Source organism: Puma concolor, chromosome A2, assembly GCF_028749965.1.
Source record: "Puma concolor isolate L17-30 chromosome A2, mPumCon1.1.hap2, whole genome shotgun sequence".
NCBI classification, from domain to species: domain Eukaryota; kingdom Metazoa; phylum Chordata; class Mammalia; order Carnivora; family Felidae; genus Puma; species Puma concolor.
In genome coordinates, this window is record NC_141668.1 from 83,641,747 (window position 1) to 83,662,280 (window position 20,534).

Below are 20,534 nucleotides of genomic sequence, written 5' to 3' on the forward strand. Positions count from 1 at the left end.
TAATTTAGCATTACAAAGACCATGATTGTAAGAAACATGCAGAACTCTTACCAATGGAAATTGTCCAACACTTGGTCACCATTACATTTAATTATTACAGAAATATTAACTATTATTATGTCTTATGTGCACATCATTTAAAACATCTGGACAAGAGGACCCTCATACATGAATGTTTTCATTTAATGCATTTGTAATTTGGCTGAAAATGTGGGTGAGAATTTAGAACCATATGTCTTATAAGTGTCACATCTAAAAGTATTATTTTCTTTGTGAGCATCTTTGGTTAGGGATTGGTGAGGCCTTTGTCTTAGAACTACATGAAACAGTAGGAAGGGAAAATACGTTTAAAGCTTATGTATGGATAAGGCACCAAAAACCTTTGCTGCATCATGTAATTTTTATGAAGCCAATGTATTATTTCAAAATTATGAGATTATTCCATTAATCTTAGATGGTTCTGAAATGAAAGTCTTTGGGTTATTCTTTCTCTTTCCTGACCATCTTCATTTTAAATTAGATTGTGAATTAAGGCACATTTATACTTACCTGATCTGATTAATTCTGAGCAGTCCTACTTGCCTGTGAGCACTATAGAAGTGAGGGCATTATATTTAGTAGTGTAGGAGGCAGTCACTAACTGTTAAATGTGGTTTTAGGTCTACCTGCCTTACTTTCTCTATACTTGTGTCACAATATTTATTCTTTTCTTGATGGATCAAGTGTCCATAAACTTTTCCTTGGTTGATCAAATTCTTGCTTTTATGTTCCATCCATGATTTGAAACCTCCCACTCTCTTAAAAACAAAACAAAACCTCGAAGGAACTTTTCTTTCCCAAACAATTGAATAAACAGAGTCTTTCTGGAGATATCATTTGAAAAGAGTTCATTAACACAGATAAATCTCTAATGTGTCGGCCATATAAATCCAGACTATATATATGTGTGTGTGTGTGTGTGTGTGTGTATGTATGTATGTATGTATACTTGGACAAATATATATATATGTGTGTGTGTGTGTGTGTGTATACATATATACATATGGAAAACATATATATATGTATACATATATATATATAGAAAACATGTGTGTGTATATATGTATATGTATATATATATATATATATATATATATATATATATATATATATATATATATATATATATATATATATATTTGGACAGAGAGAGAGAGCATTCAGGAGCTGGGGAGAGGGATAGAGCGAGAGAGAGAATCTTAATCTTAAGCAAGCTCCTTGCTCAGCATGGAGCCCAACTTGGGGCTCTATTCCACGCCCCTGGGATCATGACATGAGTCAAAATCAAGAGTTAGACTCTCAACCAACTGAGGTCCCCAGGCACCCCAGTGCAGACCATATGTTTAAAGAGATGATTTTCCTGTAGTTCTCTTCCACCTTGTAACGAAACTGCCAAACATGTCAGAAGAGGAATGTCTAGACTATCTGCTTCTGAAGTGTGCTTACCAATGTCCTGGCATAGAGTCAAGGAACAAGTTTTGAAAGAATGGGTTTTTAGGGTTTTCTGCCTCACTTCACATTCCTTCTCTTAAATATCAGATATTACTATAAAAAATCATCATTTTTGATAGCTATTAGTGGCATATATGCAATGGAAATAAACTGAGCATGACCAGTAAAGAACTGTGGATATATGTGATATTTTATAATAATTAAGAGTGCAATTTTATCAAATTACGGGTAGTAGAATACCAGTGTAGTAGGTTAAGAAGGGCAGACCATTAGTATGAGAAGGACAAAGATGTTTTCAAGGACATGCACTTAAAGAATTGTAAAAAATAATTGAGTTATAAACTTAAACAACTAAGTGATACAACTAACATTAGAGGAAAGTTTGGTTTGATTTCTTTTTTGCTCTGATATTTCTATTTTTTGTCATTCTGAATTGAAGGTTGAAAAGTGGCTCCACATAAAACATAATACAAACTTATCAAAGGCAAATACTCTGCAAAATTGTTGTTGTTTAAAATAAGGAAACAAGGACCTCAAAACACTTAAAGCAGGGTATTCTTTGTAATGTTTTACAAAGAAGATAGTCCAGCATTTTTTAAGAGACAGAACTGGAGTTTCTCTTTATATCCACTTAGGTACATTTCTGAATACTTTTCTCATGCTTTTATCTGACAGAGCGATTCTGTTTCTGGCCTCCAAGATGTGGTAGGTTAAAAGCAATGTTTTATCTTGAAAAGAAAACAAAATCACAAGTTGATCATGGGATGAAAACTGGAAGGGGATTTTTGGAATTCTTAATATTACAGGAATACAGCTTTAAATCATGCATATTTCTTACCAATCTTTGGTTGCTCCTAAATTCAGATACAGCATGATAAAGGCTATATTGTTTTATTTTAATGTTATAATATTTGTTTATATTTCATAATTTTTACTCTTTGGTAATAATATATAATATTGACACGTTAGAAAAATCAAATTAGAGAAATCTGACTGAAAATGACTATTAATGTCTATTAATGGGCACTTAGGGAAGATAGCATTACGATGTGGAATTTATAACCAAACCACTAATTTTTCCACACAATTTAAGTATCCATTTCTCCAGCTTGGCATTATTGACATTTTGGACCAGACCATTCTTTATAATGAGGGCTTGTCCTGTGCGTTGTAGGATATTTAGCAGCATCTTTGGTCTCTATCTCTTAGAAGCCAGTAGCAACCTGTCCCCAAGTCATGACAATAAAAAATGTGTCCAGACATTGTGAAATGTCTCCTGAGGTGCAGGATCACCCCTGGTTGAGAACCACTGATCAAAGTGAAATCTGCACAATAAATTGGCCCATGAAATGTATTCATGTTGCCAATGCTGTCTATTTCTGGCTCAGTTTCACAATGCTTATGTGGTGTTTGCATTTTGCTAACGTTTGTCACATCAGTGAGTTTTATTCATTAATCCCTGATAATAAGTATGCTATTAAAAGAGGTAAATTGGCTAGTTCAAAATATTTTCTGAATTAAGCTGTTAAATTTAGTTTTTGGTGAAGCAGGATGTGTAATTATTTAACATATAGTCAAATGTACAGGGGTATAATTCCCCTGTTCCTGGAGATCTGTGAATTTCCTGAAGGAAAATGTTGCAATGAAACGTGTCTTTACCAGAATCATGCTGGTGTCTGCTCTTTCCTGCTGGGTTTGGAGCGGAAATGAGACAATTCATCCTGCCCTTGTGCACACTGCATAAAATGCTTTGTAGATACCAGAAATTCTGGACAGTTGCCAGGGTGGCCTGTGGGCAAACTGTAATTAACATGGACACACACACTCTTGTTAGGGGTATTTGTTTCACCTGGGAAAGATGCTTAGAAAACTAATGAAGGTTTTCTTGGCTGAAAGTGCTCCATTTTTTTCAGAGGGGAACAATTAACAGAGACCCAAAAACAATAAGAACACTATTGGGACAAACTCACAGTACTACTCAACTTCATTGTAGGTGTATCGTATAGTGTTCTCTCTTGTACGTGGCTTTGAAATTGTATAGGGCTGGCCTGATCACATACCAAAAATAACCTGATGAGTATGAAAAGAATACCAGGTGTTTCTGCTCATCTACTTCTGTAAGTGGAGAACAGCTACATGCAGGGTTTGTGGTATAGACAACACAAAGAGGTATAGCATCGAAACAGTAATCCCAGTGAGCGCTGTCTTCGTTGGTGAGGAGGGAATGCTATTACATGAGGGAAAATGGAAACCCAGAATGGTCCAAGATAATCTTTTCCCTTGATTTGGTCAAAAAGTAATTTCTTTGCTTCTTTTTCTTCTGACTTCAAAGAAATAATACAGTATTTTACCTCTTTAATGTGATTGGCTTATGTGGGGCTCTTAAAGTACTCCAGATCCATTCTACTGGTTGACTTAGCAGAGGCTAGAAAGACACATTTTTTGTGATGAATATCTCCTTTTCATATTGTCCTAAGATACCTCTCTTGTACATATCATTTTATTAACAAAAATAAAAATATATTGTACTCCCACTATATGGAAAACCTACTACATTTCCACATATTTTTCTCCCTTTTTTGGGAGTACTCATTATTCATACATGAGCAAAATAATCACACTTTTCCTTTTCTGTACTGCAGACAAATATGGTGAAACCTGTTCTATACCTTCCAGCATTTTGCTTCGGCTCAGCTATTCCTTTTGTTTACCCTCATGTTGGATTTGATTTGGACTGTTTTGGTTTATGCATATTGTCCAGCCTAATTGTTAATAATGCCCTTGCACTCTCAGAAGTGTCCAGTTTTAGATAGCAAATTATGTGGATACCCTGTGCTCAGGCTATTTCACCAGTAGGCCTTAGTGTGTGATCCCATTTATGGTGTCATCATTGGGAAATCTAAAATATATATTAATATTGTAAAAATGTGATATATAGCAGAGATATTTGAATATATATAAACTTCTAAACATGTCTGGATTGTAGATATGGTCTAAAATACACACTGATCAAGAAGCACTTGGTCTAGCTTCTTCATATCCTAGATGCATTTTTTCCTTTAAAAACATTAAGAAATGAGATATTTACTATTTATTCATTAGTAGCAGTTTAAAGTTTTTAAACAGCTATGAATTGACAAGCTTTGCAAATCTTTAATGTAAGGAATAATCCTAATTTATGCATTACCTGTGAGACTGCTTTTAAATTCCTTCATGGGACGCTATCATTGGTTGACTTATATTTGCCCCAAATTCATGTGTTGAAGTTTGACCTCCCATAATCTCAGAATGAGACCTCACTTAGATACAGGATCTTTGCAGATGTCATTAGTTAGGATTATGTCATACTGGGAGGGTGGCCTAATCCAGTATGACAGATATCCTTGTAAAAGGGGAAAATGTACACCCCAGTACACAGAGAGGGAGAGAGCCCCTTGAAGATTGACGTGGTGCTACTACAGGCCAAGGAACCACCAGAAGCTAGAAGAGAGGCCTACCACCTTCAAAGAGAATATGGCCCTGCTTACTCCTTGATCTTGTAGATCTAATGCCCAGACTGTGATACAGTACATTTCTGTTGTTCTAGGCCACCCAGTTTGTGACACTTTGTTGTGGTAGCTGGCATATACTCATGCAGACACCATCACACTGAGCTGCTCTGTAGGGATGTTCCTGACATTGCATTCAGTTATTTAAGGCCTGGTGTATACTTGTTATCCTATGCCACAATTGCCGCAAGAGTTTCATTTCAAACAGAGCGTGATTCAAAATAATTCCTTTAGAACATTTAGTTATAAATGTTTTCTATATTTATGCTTCCAGACAAATGATCTTTTACTGGGTACGTGTACCCAGACCCTGCATATACTCACCCATCCGTTTTGCTTTTCTTCTGATAAAAAAATCTAGATTTAGAAACCTGATATTCCCAAAGATAAGGTGCAGTATATTTAAGCTAAAAACAAACAAAAAAAACAACAAAACATCCCAGTCATATGAAGCATAGTCCTATAGAATCTATGTGTTGGGGAAGACTCATACATAACCTACCTGACTAGAATGAAGATATGTGCAATGTAGCTTGTGTTTTAGGCCTTAAAGGCAAACATTCCAGGTAATTTCATGCAGCTCCCACACTACATGTCTAGGGAGTTCTTCTAGTACTCTCTTACAAAGAGAGACTTATATCTGATGTTTTTGTCCTGTACTCCTCTCTGGCGTAACACCAATGGATCGGCTCCAGGTTTGGAAAAACATGTGATGGGTAAGTAGGATGATTCTTGCCAGATAGACTTTTCAAGAAATAAAGAAAACCCTTGGGCTTTTAAAGATTTGTTTAATGGGGAAAAAAAAAAAAAAAAAAAAAGAGGCCAATTTCTAAAGTTTTTTTTCTTCTTCTAAAAGAAGGTAATGTGATAATAGCTCCTTCTACTTGGGGACATTTTAAGTTAGAATAGTATGAATTTGTTAACGTGTACGTTTTCGGAATGCTAATGATGTGGTTATAAATACAAATGGGTAGCTCTGACCTGTGTATTATGTACAGAGTTTCACAGAGGCATATGCTCCCAGGATGGACAGCCTTAGAGAATCAGAGGTCAGGCTCACTTTGAGGTATTACTGCTGGGACTGTGTTCACCTTCTTGAAGAAAAAAGTTTTTACAGTGAAGATTCTGGACACCTACACCTCCCTAGAATGGATAAAAATCACTTGTAGGCTGAATCGATACCGTGTGTATTCTTTCAGGACTTGACAGTGTTTTCGCCCTGGCCTCCCGGGATGAAATGCTTGGTGTGTTTTTAACACCCCTGGCTCCGCTTGCCACACATTAATACTCAACATTTCTTCGTCTGGAATTATGGGTAATAGGTCTTCTCACTATTTAATTATTTTTCTTGCTTCGTTTCATGCTTCCTTTCTCCACTGTGTTGGATCTCTTGTCAGTTTGGCTTTTGTGTGAGGCACGGGTCCGTGATAACTGTGTACTGTCTCATTCTGTGGTAAACGTTCAGATGCTGTTAGTGGGTTCACTGTGGTGTTGTGACAGTCAGGTGAGGGAATGTGTATGTGAACACTTTGACAACTGTGGAGCGCAATAGTGACAAATGATGTTGGGCTGTTCATTTTCCTCACAGAGTGACGATGTTGGATTTGTGGAACTTTACATTCACCACGAAGGTTGGTGGTTGGGCTCTATTTAAGTATCTATCTTTTTGTGAGCTCATCTTATGTTTGAAAGGGAGTTTAGACGGCAGGGTTTATATGCTATGATGCTGAAACTGTGACTGTGTTACAGTCATATCTTGCTTTATCATTCTAGTATTTTTTAGCGGCTGAAATTCCGGCAGGTGGATTAGGGGAAGGTAAATTTTAATATTTGTGATAATATATACTATTAATAAAATAATTTGATGTGTATTATTCTCTGTGTATCCATATAATACATATTTATATGCTATGTATATGTAACATATATACTCCTTAGTAAAATTAATGATGGGTCACCTGGATGGCTCAGTTGGTTGAGGGTCCAGCTTCAGGTCCAGTCATGATCTCACGACTCCTGAGTTCGAGCCCCACATCGGTCTCTGTGCTGACAGCTCACAGCCTGGAGCCTGCTTCAGATTCTGTGTGTCCCTCTCCTTGTGTCTCCCTGCCCCTCCCCGCTAGTGCTCGCTTGCTCTCTCTCTCTCTCTCTCTCTCTCTCTCAAAAATAAAAATAAACCTAAAAAAAATTTAATGAGATAACTTAATAAACATTGTCCCGAAGAAACAAAGCCAATAGAACAAGATCATACCTTAGATAATTTCTCAGACAGGTTTAACAATATTAAATATGTATTAAGCATTTACATCTATTATCTTAAAGCTTTATTTTTATTAACTTTTTTCCCTAAACTATTTTAGGTTTACAAGTGTTCTGATTGTAATTAAGAAAATATTCCAAAAGTTTTTCCATAAAGTATGCATGATAGAATAGGCTCCGTTTCTTTTCCTAAGAAATAATGAGGCGTTAGGGCCAAACCAATGTCAGCCATTGTCCTGGAGCCCCCTAGAAAGATGTTCATCATAAGCATGACACCTGTGTAGCCATGCAGAGATACGAAGACCTCTCAAGAGCCATTTCTCTGCCCAGGCCTGGAAATGCAGACACATCACTTCTCTGGCTGAGAAATCAGGGCATGAATAGAAATAAACTTGCTGATGACCCATTTTTCTTAGGGTAAATGTTAGATGTTGCACAGGGAAAATTAAGTCAATACAAAGCTCCTTTTGCACAGATAGAAAAGTGGTTTCTCAGTCAAATTGTAAAAGATAAAAAGTGATTGACTTAAGAAATGCCCAATTATGAATTGCTCAGAAAAGTTACCCAAGAAACACTAATGTAGTCTTTGGATATCTGTTTAGTTTGTATAACAGCTACAAATAGATATGTGGACTAATTCAAATAATATCTCGTTAATTTTTAAGATACAATGATGATGGTTAAAATAATTTAGTGAACTAAATACCTCACTTCTAGCAAACTGTTAATATTTAAGTGGTTTATATGCATCTTAGAGCTTTTTCTCTCATCATTTTGCATCTTTGAAACGACTTGTGAAGTGTTGCAGTTAATTCTGAATTTAAGAGTGTTTTGAAAATCTCAAGAGAGATGTATAATGTTTACTCTAAATAGACCTTTTGAATATCAAGTATTCTTTTTACAGAGCCTTCTGCATAATTTTCCACATTTATACCGAGAATTGATGACTTCTGGCCTAAAGAGTAAGGTGAGAAGCAGTTTAGTATATATCTCAAAAATAAAACCAATACTTACCAGGAGACTAACAACTGATTGCTTGCTTCTTTGAGAAGCAAAGCAGAGGAAATGGTTTAAACAGTTACCTGCACAGATAGCTTCAAACACAGATACAGACATGTCATTGAACTCCCCAACAGTTTCTGGGGAGACTGATCAAGGGTCCAGAGGCAATGCCTATGAAATGCGGCCAGTTTTTTGATCAAAGTTTACTTTTTTTTTTAATTAAATTTTATTTTATTTTTTAATTTACATCCAGATTAGTTAGTTTATAGTGCAACAATGATTTCAGGAGTAGATTCCTTAGTGCCCCTTACCCATTTAGCCCACCCCCCCTCCCACACTATCAAAGTTTAGTTTTTAAAATTACTTCTCATGTGTTCAGTGAAACTTAGGTGGGTGGTAACTCAATTATGTTGTTTGAGATTTAGGTAAAGAGATCATGATTAACCGTGACCCAGGATTTTTGTGAGATTTTCAAATATAGATTGTGTGTCTGTGTGTGCGCGTGCGTGCGTGTGAGAGAGAGAGAGAGAGAGAGAGAGAAATGGAGAGAAAGAAATGGAGAGAGGTGGAGAGACAGACAGTGGGAGAATATAATAATAGAATGTTTTGGCCTGAGGTGAGGAGTTTAACATCCTGAGGTATCCTGAATTCCTTTGAAAGTTTTCACCTTGTCAAGTTTAGACCTCTCTTGTGTATGCCCATTGTGCGAATCGTACCAAAATACAAATGTTCCTCCAGTGAAGTTTACTATTCAGAAAAAAAAAAAAATCCCCAGGATAATTTCTACCTGTATTAGCTCCTGTGAACTATATGCCAGAAAAATGGGTAAAGGCAAGGTGTCCACATACCTATGTTAGGAAAAAAAATTTTTTTTTGAAATTTTGAATTCTTGGATATAAATGTTATGTGCCTGTTTAAGAACATCAATAACGTTTTAAATACCATTGCTTCTTGATGTTTTGATTTTCAGCTGCTCAGTGAGAAATAATTTCTTTCTAACTAGAAATAAATTAGCACTAACCATAATTGGTAGCATTTATTAAGTGCTAGGTGCCAGGCAATATGCTAATGTTTTACTTATATTACTTAATTCTGACCTCCACCTTCTAAAGTAGGGATAGACATTATGTTCTTCTATAAGTGAAGAAGAAGAAACTGAGGTCTTGAGCAATTAAATGTCCTCTTCTGGGCTACATAGATAGTAATAGCGGGAAAGGGATATGCCTGTGATCTGTCTGATTCTATTCTTGCTCTCAGTGACAACGTTATATTGCCTCCCAGGCAGAACAGCTCAGGCACTAAGCATTTAAAATAGAATTTAAAGTAAGGATGACCTTATTTGGGTCATTAAATATTACTATTTATTAATATCTTAACATACTATATTTTAACAACTATGATACAATTATTAGTTATGTTGATATACAGCTATTATAATATTAATATATAATTAATATTACTATATAATTAATATTAATATATAATTAATATATAATAATATTATTAGGAAGTCTCTAGGTTTTCTTTCTCTAAAGCAGAGATTTTTAAATGGAGGACATTTAAACTGCTGTTTCTCTGGATAAATTAATGACTCTCTTAACTTGCTTCTTGGATGTGAGTCCCCAAAAGAATACATAAAGTATTAATGGAATAAACATTTTTACAGAATAATACATATGAAAGAAATCTTCAAAGTAAAATAGGCAAATGAATATCAAAGAAGCTTCTTTTAGAATGTAATCCTATGAGAGTGGTCTTGAAAGATTAGAAAAGATTCTCTTCACGATTATGAATTTGAAGCAGCTGGAATGAATTCAGTCATGATCAGCATAACTGGGGATCATTTCTGAAAGTGAGGGATACAGAAAGTTAAAAGACTCATCGCTTGGTACTGAGGTCACCTACTTCATAACAGACTAAAATAGCAGAGAACAAGTGTTAAGAATTCATTCTGCCTTCCCAATGCTTTTGTAGCTTTATTTTTAGAGCTCTGCTAACGGCAGTCTGGGGCATTGTTTGCCCTGATGTGGCTGTTCTGTCACAGTCGCCCTTTCTCTTGCAGTCTTTGCCTCCCTGGACAGGTGTGAGGGACTTCCTGATTGTCACAAGCCAGTCACCTGGGTCAGCCACCCCTGATGTAGTGTGCTTCATCAGCCCCCTGAGCTCATAAGAGAGGTAATTTTTGTGCTGCTGGTTAACGTGTACTATTTCTTAAGGTGAAGGCAATCAGAATGAAAAGGTATTGTGTAGGTGGTGGTGCAGGAGTGATTACAAAATAGTTAAAGAATGGATTAAACTGCTATGATGGATTGATTCATTAGGAGAGGGTGAAAAAGAATATTTCGGGTTCTCCCTTATATAACCTAGGCTATCATAAGTGTCCCGTGCCACACAAAACATACCATTCATCTGTGTGTGTGTGTGTGTGTGTGTGTGTGTGTGTGTGTGTGTTTGTCTGTGTGTGTGTATATGATAAAAACAGAGCACATTATTTCTTATTAAAATTGTGTATGGGTGTAATCATAGGAACTCTTATTTAGAGATTTATCCAGAGCATGCTATTGACTCAAGACAAAAGTAAAAGTAGCACTTTAAAAGGTATTGCTCAGAGCCACAGTTTCAAGTACTTAAAAATTTAAAACCCAGAAAACAATAGTGAGTAGAAGAGATCTTAGACGATAACTTTTTCAGGAATTGTCAGCAGTCATGTTGTTCATTGGAATTAGGAGAGGTAAGGTGGTTTTATAGCATGGGTACACATGTGAATCACTTGGGAAGTCTTCAGAAATTAGCAGCGGCTAGGTCCTACCCTAGAGGCTATGATAATTGTCTTGGCATTGATATTTAAAAAAAAAAAAAAAAATCTCCCCAGGCGGTTTTACTGTGTAGCCATGGCTGCAAACCACTGAGATAGAGAACTTACAGCACTTAGTTCTGCTTTTGCCACTATATACCTTATCTGGGTTCCACAGTCCACTTCTTCATATGTCATTTTCTTGTATTAAAAGCTATTAGAAACACTGACATCTTTTAAACACTGGAGAGCTATGTAAGGTACATTCAGAAGTATATGCATCCAATTATATTTGGTTTGCATCACTTGCAGAAAGTAACATTTTAAGGTATACTAGTATTAATTTAAAAAGCCACAAGGCTTTCGTTACCAAATAAGGGACATGTAAGAGTCAATCAAATATTTGTTTAATATCTACCATGTAGGAGACTGATGGAGAGACTAAGGGATTTGCCACTTTATTCCCAAGGAATTTATGTATGGTCAGGAGGAACTAATAGAGTTTAAGAAATAATTAATATTCCAAAGCTGTTTGTGCTCCTCAGCAATATACAGCAGTGCTAGAGCATACACAGAAAGAGTGACGTCCCTGGGCACATGTGGTGATGGAGACTTTACAGCAGGTGTTTTGCTTGTAACGTTAACTAGATTGTCGGTTTGAAATCCTCCCCATCACGGCATTTCTCTTGAAATTTCAGTCTCTTTAAAGTTTTGTTGGTAGTTTACAAGGGCTGAGGTTAGATCTCTAACTCTGACTTGTTTAGGTTTTCCCTGTAGATATATTTTCTTCATGGAATCACGTTGTCTTGGGACCATCCTTTATTAGCTGATTACTTCTTGTGTACCTGCTTGGTACTTGAATATGATGTGTTTGTCTTAAAACAGGGTAGCTTTTGAGATGGCCTTAACAGAATGAGCAGAATGTAGGTGCAGTTATAGTACTTTGAATTTTCCCACTTGAGGTTAGCAGGAGGAACGTAGGTAAAGAGTATACCTGATTAAAAAAGGAAGGTTATTGCAGCATTGATAGAATTCATACAATTCGTCTTCTGTGTGCCCTGTCTGCTGAGTGTATTTTTGCTATTATTTCATGTTTACAGCTGCTGTCAGGTATTACTTTTATTTAGTAAAAAATGAGATCCAAAGTGTTTACAATATTATGCTTTAGTAAGTCATCAAGTCAAAATTCCAACACAGTCTGTAAGCCTTGGGGTATCAAAAGCAAGGTTCTCTACACTCTGCTGTGCTGCCTGGTGTAAAGGAATAATGGGAAGAGACAAAAGGGAAGTATATTTAAAAAAGCTGGGTCCAAAGTTTGGATTTCATTCTGATGGAAGTGGGGAGCCATTAAGGATTTTTGAAGGGAGAGTATATTTGAGGTGTTTTGGAACATTAATATGGCAGAGATGTATAGATTATATCAGCTTTGTAAAAATGCTTATTCATTAAAAAACTATTTATTGAAGACACATCGTATTCTACACAGTAGCTAGTCCCTGGGACTAGAGTTGTGTTAATGAGAGCTTGTAATTGGGCGGAAGGGATACCCAGTCATGGCTGGAACATCAGACTGGCTCTTAGAACAATGGCCAGAGACTGTTTTAAAGGGGCTGAGGCAGGTAATGGGTGATGTTTAAACATGTAGTAGTGGGGAAATACAGGAAATTGGGTGCGCTGGTACAGTGGACAGAACATGCTTCTTGATACATCGTATGTTTCCTTTGCATGTTTAATCTCCACGTCTGGGTGTGATTTTTAGCATAATGAGGGGAAAAGTTGGTGAAAGTTCAGCACCGGACTCGACGTTGGCACAGATTGGTTTGGTCTGGTCCTCGCCAATCTTTGTAGTAAGCGTCCTCCTCCATTCCTGCAAGATATGCTCTTCCAGAGGCATAGAGTTTTAGCTTTTTTTTTTTTTTTTTCTTATGGAGGCAGCCAAAGAGTGCTGGATTTTGCAGTCATTGTTGAGGGGACCCAGGTCCAGTCCCTGCTCTGTCTCAGTTGGGTCCCTAATGGTGTTTTTGCATGCCCAGCTTAGACCATGATGGATTCTAGGGGAAGAAGGCTGCCCAGGGATCACTGAGGTTTTTGCAGTGTCCTTGATGATCTCAACTTAAGGGGATGAAGAAATGGAAGTGGAAGATGGAAAGGAGAAATAATAGGAAGATTGGGCAGAATTTAGTTACATGAAAAATATGAGAAAAGAACAGTCAGAGATAGTATCAGAAGTGTTGGTCTGAATGACATTTTAAAATTCCCCATCCACTCACATAAAGCTGCCAACATGGAAAAGGAGGGAGCATTTAAAATATTTTTCTGCTGTCTACTTTTTGTCTGTGTTCTTTGAACCTTTATGTTTTACCTCGCATAAACTTTTTAAAAATAGTTCTGTCACGAGTTAGTATGTTGCATGCTGTGACATCCTAGTGTTTCAAATGTTAATTTTTACTTAGAGTGTGGAAATCAGTTCATCTCATTGTACACATCATTCTTTTTATGAAATGTTTGATATGTAAGCCTGTGAAAGATACCACTGTTGGCATGTTTCTTTATAGCTGTAAAGAGATTTCACATTTTGAGAGGTTATAAAAGAGGGAATATATCAAGCAAGAGAAAAACAAATTATGTATTACAATGTTATTATTCTTCTTTATGGCACAGGTCTAATGATTCACTAAATTCGACCAACATGTTTTTTGAACTTTCTTGATGGCTGACACTGTTTAAACAAAAACTACCTACCGTTAAGTGCGGTATTACGGCACAGAGTATAATTGACCTCATCAAGCATTAGAACCTCTTCCTGGGCTTTCTTATTGCCGTGTTCTGACCCAGTCTGTGTGTCTTCAAGCTCTGATGGAGCAGAGGATAGGGCCATCAAGTTGTTTTCAAGGAATCTTCAAAGCCTTATGGGCACCAAATGTTAAGTCTTAGACGTGGAATCTCTCATTCATGATAATTATTGCTGTTTCTTAATTCTATTTCAGTGCTATTATTATTAATAAATTATATTTGGACATATGCACTTCATTTATTTTTTGTTAAAAGGAATCGTCAAAAAAAAATTTAGCCATCTGTGACAACATGGATGGACTTGGAGGATATTATGATAAGTGAAATGTCAGGCAGAGAACAACAAATACCATATGATCTCACCTGTGTGTTGGATTTACAAAACAAAGCAGACAGACAAACGAAACAAAGCTTGTGGGTATGGAGAACAGAGGGGCAGTTGCCAGGGGGGAGAGTTGTGTATGTGGGGGTGAAATGCATGTAGGAGTCAGGACATACAGACTTCGAGTTGTGAAATGAATAAGTCACGGGGGTATGGTGTGCTGCATTTTAGTCACTGTAGTCGGTGGGATTGTAGTATATATTTGAAGTTTTCTAGGAGAGTGGATCTTGAAAATTCTCATGACAAGGGAAAAAAAATCCTTTTTGGTACTTTTTATGGTGATGGATGATGACTAGATTTATTGTGGTGATCATTTCACAGTGCATGCCGATGTGTAACCATTACGTTGTATACCTGAAACTAACATAGTGTTGTAGTGAAGTCAATTATATCTCAATTAAAAATAATTTAGCAAGCTTTGCTTTTCATCATTTTTGTGGCCAGTGTGCAGATAATTAGTAAACTGCAGTTGATAAGTGTATTAGAACATTAGTGATCTTTCTTTCAATAGTTGGGGGATACATGGAGTATACATTTTATAGAGGTGCAGAAAATTTGAGACATTTGTGCACAATTATTTTACCTATCTAGTGATATGAAAACCTCTATCCCACATGCAGGTCATCTAATATGGATGTCACACCCATTGCTTCTTTGAATTTCAAATATATTTTCATAGCTCTGGCAACGTGAGCTCACACTACGTAGGTGGCAGGCAGATCCCTCAGAAAACCCTTGAACACAGAGTTGAAGACAACTGTCAAGCAGCTGTTAGGTTGAGCTGGGCTGGAGTTCTGTGTCTGTGCCAGTCACATTCTTCAGTTGGACAGAAGACATTTACCATTAACGGATGTGCCTGATTGACCTCTTTATAATATTTTTAGAGGGGTAGTAAATAGCACATTTGATTACTGAGACTAGTTTTTATATATGTGGGCCTATCATTTGAAATGACATAAGTATAACTGTTCATTCATTGTAATTACTGAATTAAAAAATAATAATTACCTGGATAAAGCTGAACAGAAATTAAAAAGTTTAAAAATAACAAAGGAGCGAGTCAAAAAACAAATAAACAAAAAGCTTCCAAGATTCAAATAGATGAGGAAGGATTTACAGAAAAAAAGCAGTGCATTGAACATCAAAACTATGATTTCTGAGCCAAGTCTTCTCCAAAGTGAGAAAAAAGAAATTGAAGACTTTATTTTTTAGAGTAGTTTTAGGTTCACAGCAGAATCGAGAGGAAGGTGGTACCAAGATTTCCCATAAACCCTGTGCCTGGACACATGTACCAACTCCCCCATTAGTGACATCTTTTTCCTTTTAATTGTAGCACAAGAATCCAAACTGTGAACCCAAATGTGAAGAGAGTTGAGACTATGATGCTCTTTGATGGTAGGTTGGGGAATGTCTTCCAACAAACAGCATTCAAACCGTAATCCCCATATTTGAAAAGTAGTTCCAGTTATACACGTGATCATTTGCATTATATAAATACAGAAGTACATACTGAGCCATATCCTTTGGGATCCCTTTCTGAATTCCACCAACAACATCGCTCCTGGCCCCTCAGCCCCAGTATGAATTCCCAGACTTTGTCCTTCCTTTTCCTGTTGGTCAGCTCCTGTAGTTTTAGTCAGTTGTTTTAGTTTGTTTTTGTTTCTGTTTTTGCCCAGGAATGTTGCCCTGCCTTTACTTAGAAATGTAGTAGTTTCCCTGGCTTTGGAAATAGAATTCTGTTTGCATCAGTTGGACTTATTTGTATATCCTAATTGGCATATTGATTTTAAATCTTAATTTTATGTCTTTTTAAAAATGATTCTGCTAAATTCTAGCACATTTAATAAACACATTTGCAAATGTGTTAATGTTCTATTATTTTCATGTTGTGATTGTCTTAAGTCATGCATCTTCACTTTTTTTATTTTTAAGTTAAATTTTTATTTATCTATTTATTTATTTATTTATTTATATATATATATATATATATATATTTTTTTTTTTTTTTTTTTTTTTTTTGAGAGAGATAGCATGAATGGGAGAAGATCAGAGGGAGAGAGAGAATCTAAAGCGGGCTCCTTGCCCAGCATGGAGCCCAATGTGGGGCTTGCTCTCACCAACTGTGAGATCATGACCTGAGCCAAAATCAAGATTCAGACTTGAACTGCTTAACCAACTGAGCCACCCTGGAGTCCCCATTTTCACTTTTAAATTTAGAGCACTTCTTTTTTAACGACATTTTTTTTTTTAACGTTTATTTATTTTCTAGAGGGAGAGAAAGAAAGAGGGACAGAGTGTGAGCGGGGGAGGGGCAGAGAGAGAGAGGGAGGCCAGAATCCGAAGCAGGCTCCAGGCTCCGAGCTGTCAGCACAGAGCCTGACGTGGGGCTCAAGCTCACAAACTGTGAGATCGTGACCTGAGCCAGAGTCAGACACTTAACTGACTGAGCCACCCAGGCGCCCCAAATTTAGAGCACTTCTTGCCTTTCAATATATTGAAACTTAAGCCTTTGGACATATTTTATATTTAGGAACCCCCAAGAACAGTGACTGAAATGATTAATCAGATAATTTAAAAAACGTTAAAGAAAATATCAATATTTTTTGCTAACCCTCCCATTTTACCTTAAAAAAATTATTGTAGTATCAATAGAATTTTATGTGACCAGTTTTGAAACACTCGAGCTCAATGAGAATAATTCTCAAAATCAGCTAACTCAGGAAAGATTCTTGGATGATTTGGATTCTTCTATTTAAATCTCCACTCACTGCCCCAAGTAAATATAGATTTAGTACTTGAGTGACAGTAACAAATGCTGAAATCGAATCTGAAATTCCCAGTGCCCTGATGGGTCATATTTGGCAAATCACTGCTCTCGCTGGACTTCACTGATCCAGCAAATATCTTTTTCTGTTGACCACGGAGGGGAACTACGTGAGACATACAGCACAGTCTCATGGTTTTCTTTTCTGCGGAGTAAAGTTCGTATTCACTGAGGGTGTGAAAAGTGAGTTAGTTGTTAAAGTTATCTCATCATGCCAAATGTGGAATTAAAGAATGTGGCTTTCAGTAATTTTTCTGTAATGCATATAAAAGTAAGTATGTAAGACATCTAACTATATTTATTCCTCCGCAATTAAATTTTAAATTTGAGCCTTATGAATGACCATAGAGAATGGAAGCTTACATTTACACTTACAACTAACCTCAGTCAATTATAAGGATTCTCCCCTAATCCATTTGAACAAGGGGTGGCAATTAAGCTTCTAAACTTTGGAAATGAACCGTTCATCTAATATCCTTTGAAAGGGAGCTAATCTGGTTTGACCCTTGTCCCCACTGCAGATCCTTAGATATGCATGTTCCTGCGCATGTCACTCTGTGTCCTTCTCATTGCAAGCATGAGGTTCCTTCAGGTCACTGGTGTCTGTCAGCCACTTCCATGTCTCAAGAACTTATTGAGAACTCCCATCCAAGAATTTGCCTCTTTGGTTTGTGTACTCTGGTATCCTCCTTTGACTACTGACTCAGTACAGGGATTAGAGGGTGAGGAGCAGAGAAAGGGAGAAGAAAGTGAATTCTCAGTTAACAGTACTAGATGTTATCCCTTCACATGAAAACTATTCAGCGCTTACATTGCTAATATATTTTGTCATATAACTTCCATATTTCCATTGTCGCTACATCTGGCAAGGTGTTTGGTTGGACTTGGGTGATATTTGAAGTTCAGGCAATTTTAAGAAGTCAAGAAATCTTAGCCCAATACTTTTTTTTTTTTTTTCTTCAGCTGTGATTTAAGAAGTTTTTCACTAAAGGTAATGGAATGATAAACCACTGTCAGCCTTGGAATCGAGGGGGACACTGGGATTGCTTCCCCAGAGTTTATTCTGCATTCCCCCCACTATGTGTTATCTATATAGTTCCAATTCCAAGCTAATCAGTGCAATCCCATCCTTCTCGACAATGGTGGGAATGACATGCAAGTTGGTTTAGAAGGATGTCTAGGGTTGTTTTTCAATAGGTAGAGAAAAGAAAATTTATCTTCTGAAATTTGTAGGATACGTGTAAAGTTGGGGATTGTTACATGATGTTGCTACCCTAACGGAAAACGTCATGACATGATACAGGGAAGAAGGCAGTGCGGAAATAACTGCAGAGAAAGAACTGAGTCCTAATTAAAGCACACTTGAAGTCCTTGTTATCTTTAGAGATTTTTAACAAGTAAGCTAAGAATAATTCTATTAAATGAGTTAGCAATTTGGGTTTTCTGTCTCTCGCTAACAAAAACACTCCTACTAATACAAAGATACATTTATTGGCAGTTCTTAAACGTGTTACCTTTAGGACCTTCAATCAGGGTCTGGTTATCATCTGGCTATCTTGCCTTGAGTATCACCAAGAACGGACTTAAAACGAGTTCAAAACTAGAGCACTCTCCACCCCATCCTTTCTTATCCAAACAGTCTTCCTTTTCGCTTGGCTGACGGCATCACCCTTGCAGTGTTCTAAGCTAGGAAACCTAGGCTCACCAGGACTTCCCTTTTTTATGCTCTTCTGTACCCCTCGCACCCAGAATCAATGGGCTGCCACATCTTTTCCTTACCCCATTTTCTGTCCCCAGTGATACTGGCTTAGAGGAAGCCTTTTCCACCTCTTAGGGCATTTTGTTATTAAAAATAATAATATGTTAACATTGTCGTCACCAAATCCCACATTCTGTCCTCCACATTGCTGTCCAGTATCTTAAAAAACAAGCAAGCAAAGATAAACATGTGACCATGCTCCTTCTTTATTTGAAGAATTTCAGTGTATTGCATTGCTTACAGGATCAAGTTCAACCTGTTGGCCTCGACCTGTTTGTTAAGATTGAAAGATTTCATTCTGGTCTCACTTCATCATTTTAAAAAATGGAACAACTTTAATATAGCCATAAATATATTGTGAGGGTAATAAGGTGCGGGTGTCTGGGACATGGAAGGCTCTGGATTAAATGGCGATTGCTGTTGTACACTGAAAAATAGAAGCTACTGCCGAACTACTGGCTCTGTGAGTTTGCATATACTGTTCCTTTGCCTGTCCTGCCCAGCCCTTTTGTTCATGTCTTCTTGTCTTTTACAGCTGATTCTTTCCCTCTGTGATTCTTTCATAGCTCCTTCTGTTAGATAAGTTGCATTTTGTTAATAACCTTCATAACATCTCTCACATTGTATCGCCATATATTTTTTAAAAGTTAAAAAAATTTTTTTAAATAAGCCTTTTTTTAATGAGTTTTTTGAAAACAGAAACTAAACCTTGTCTACCTTCTAAAATTACAGCTCTACTCTGACACTCCTTATCCCATTTCCCAAATTGTATTTTTCTCTAGCGCTTAGATTTAGGTAATGCAATTATTTAAATATTTGTTTCTCACCTTTTTTTTTTTTTTTTTTTTTTTTTTTACCTTCTTCACTACAAGGCATGTTCCATTAGGATAGAGATTTTTGCCTTTTTATTCACTGCTGTAGCCCCAGTCTGTAAGAAAGGTCAATATATTGAAGGGATGAATGAATGAATGTGTGTCTCATTTATCTTTTAGTTCTTTATTTTTTAAGTTAATTTATTTTTGAGAGATAGAGTGTGAGTGGGGAGGGGCAGAGAGAGAAGAGAACAGAGGATCCAGAGTGGGCTTGTAGTGGGCTCAGCAGTGAGCCTGATGCGGGACTCGAACTCATAAACATTGAGATCATGACCTGAGCCAAATTCGGGCGCTCAACTGACTGAGCTACCCAGGCGCCACTTATCTTTTATTTCTAATGCCTAACACAATAGCTGGCATATGGTGGGTGTCAAAGAAACATAGCTGAATAAATGAATGAATTGTGCTATAAATCTGGAAAATTGGAAGAATGTGTGTTGGTGACTTAAATGTAGAATGCTCACTATTAGTTGTAGGTGCGTTTAACCTAGAGAAGATAGAGGTGAGTTGTAGTGATTCTCCTAAGGACCCCCACTTTGGAGCTTAAATGTTTTTTTAAATGGAGGTTATAAAGTGGAAAGAAAAGAAGGTGAGAAGGGAGATGGAGCCTTTTAGTTTTTTGCTCATTTACACAGAGAGGGATTTGAACCTGTAACATGGGATTGTCACCAATTTCCCCCTCTGCCAGTTTATAGAAGGGAAATATAAACTGAAACTTAACATTTTTTTCCTTTGACTTTTTCTTTTACTTTTTTTTTTTTTTTGAGAGAGAGAGCATGAAAATGAACGGAGTGAGGGAGAGAGACAATT

General features: G+C 36.8%; 1 protein-coding gene across 9 annotated transcripts in view; it reads left to right on the top strand.

Moving 5' to 3' along the window:
• Positions 1 to 20,534, top strand: part of CACNA2D1 (calcium voltage-gated channel auxiliary subunit alpha2delta 1) — a 494,087-nt gene that overhangs the window by 19,451 nt on the left and 454,102 nt on the right. Inside the window, exon 1 of one of the 9 annotated variants that reach the window (XM_086696820.1) lies at positions 10,016 to 10,475. The exons of the other annotated variants lie outside the window; for them this stretch is intronic. The gene's annotated coding sequence lies outside the window, so the exon portion shown is untranslated. Of the gene's footprint in view, positions 1 to 10,015; positions 10,476 to 20,534 lie in introns of those variants that run through there. 9 annotated transcript variants of the gene reach the window in all.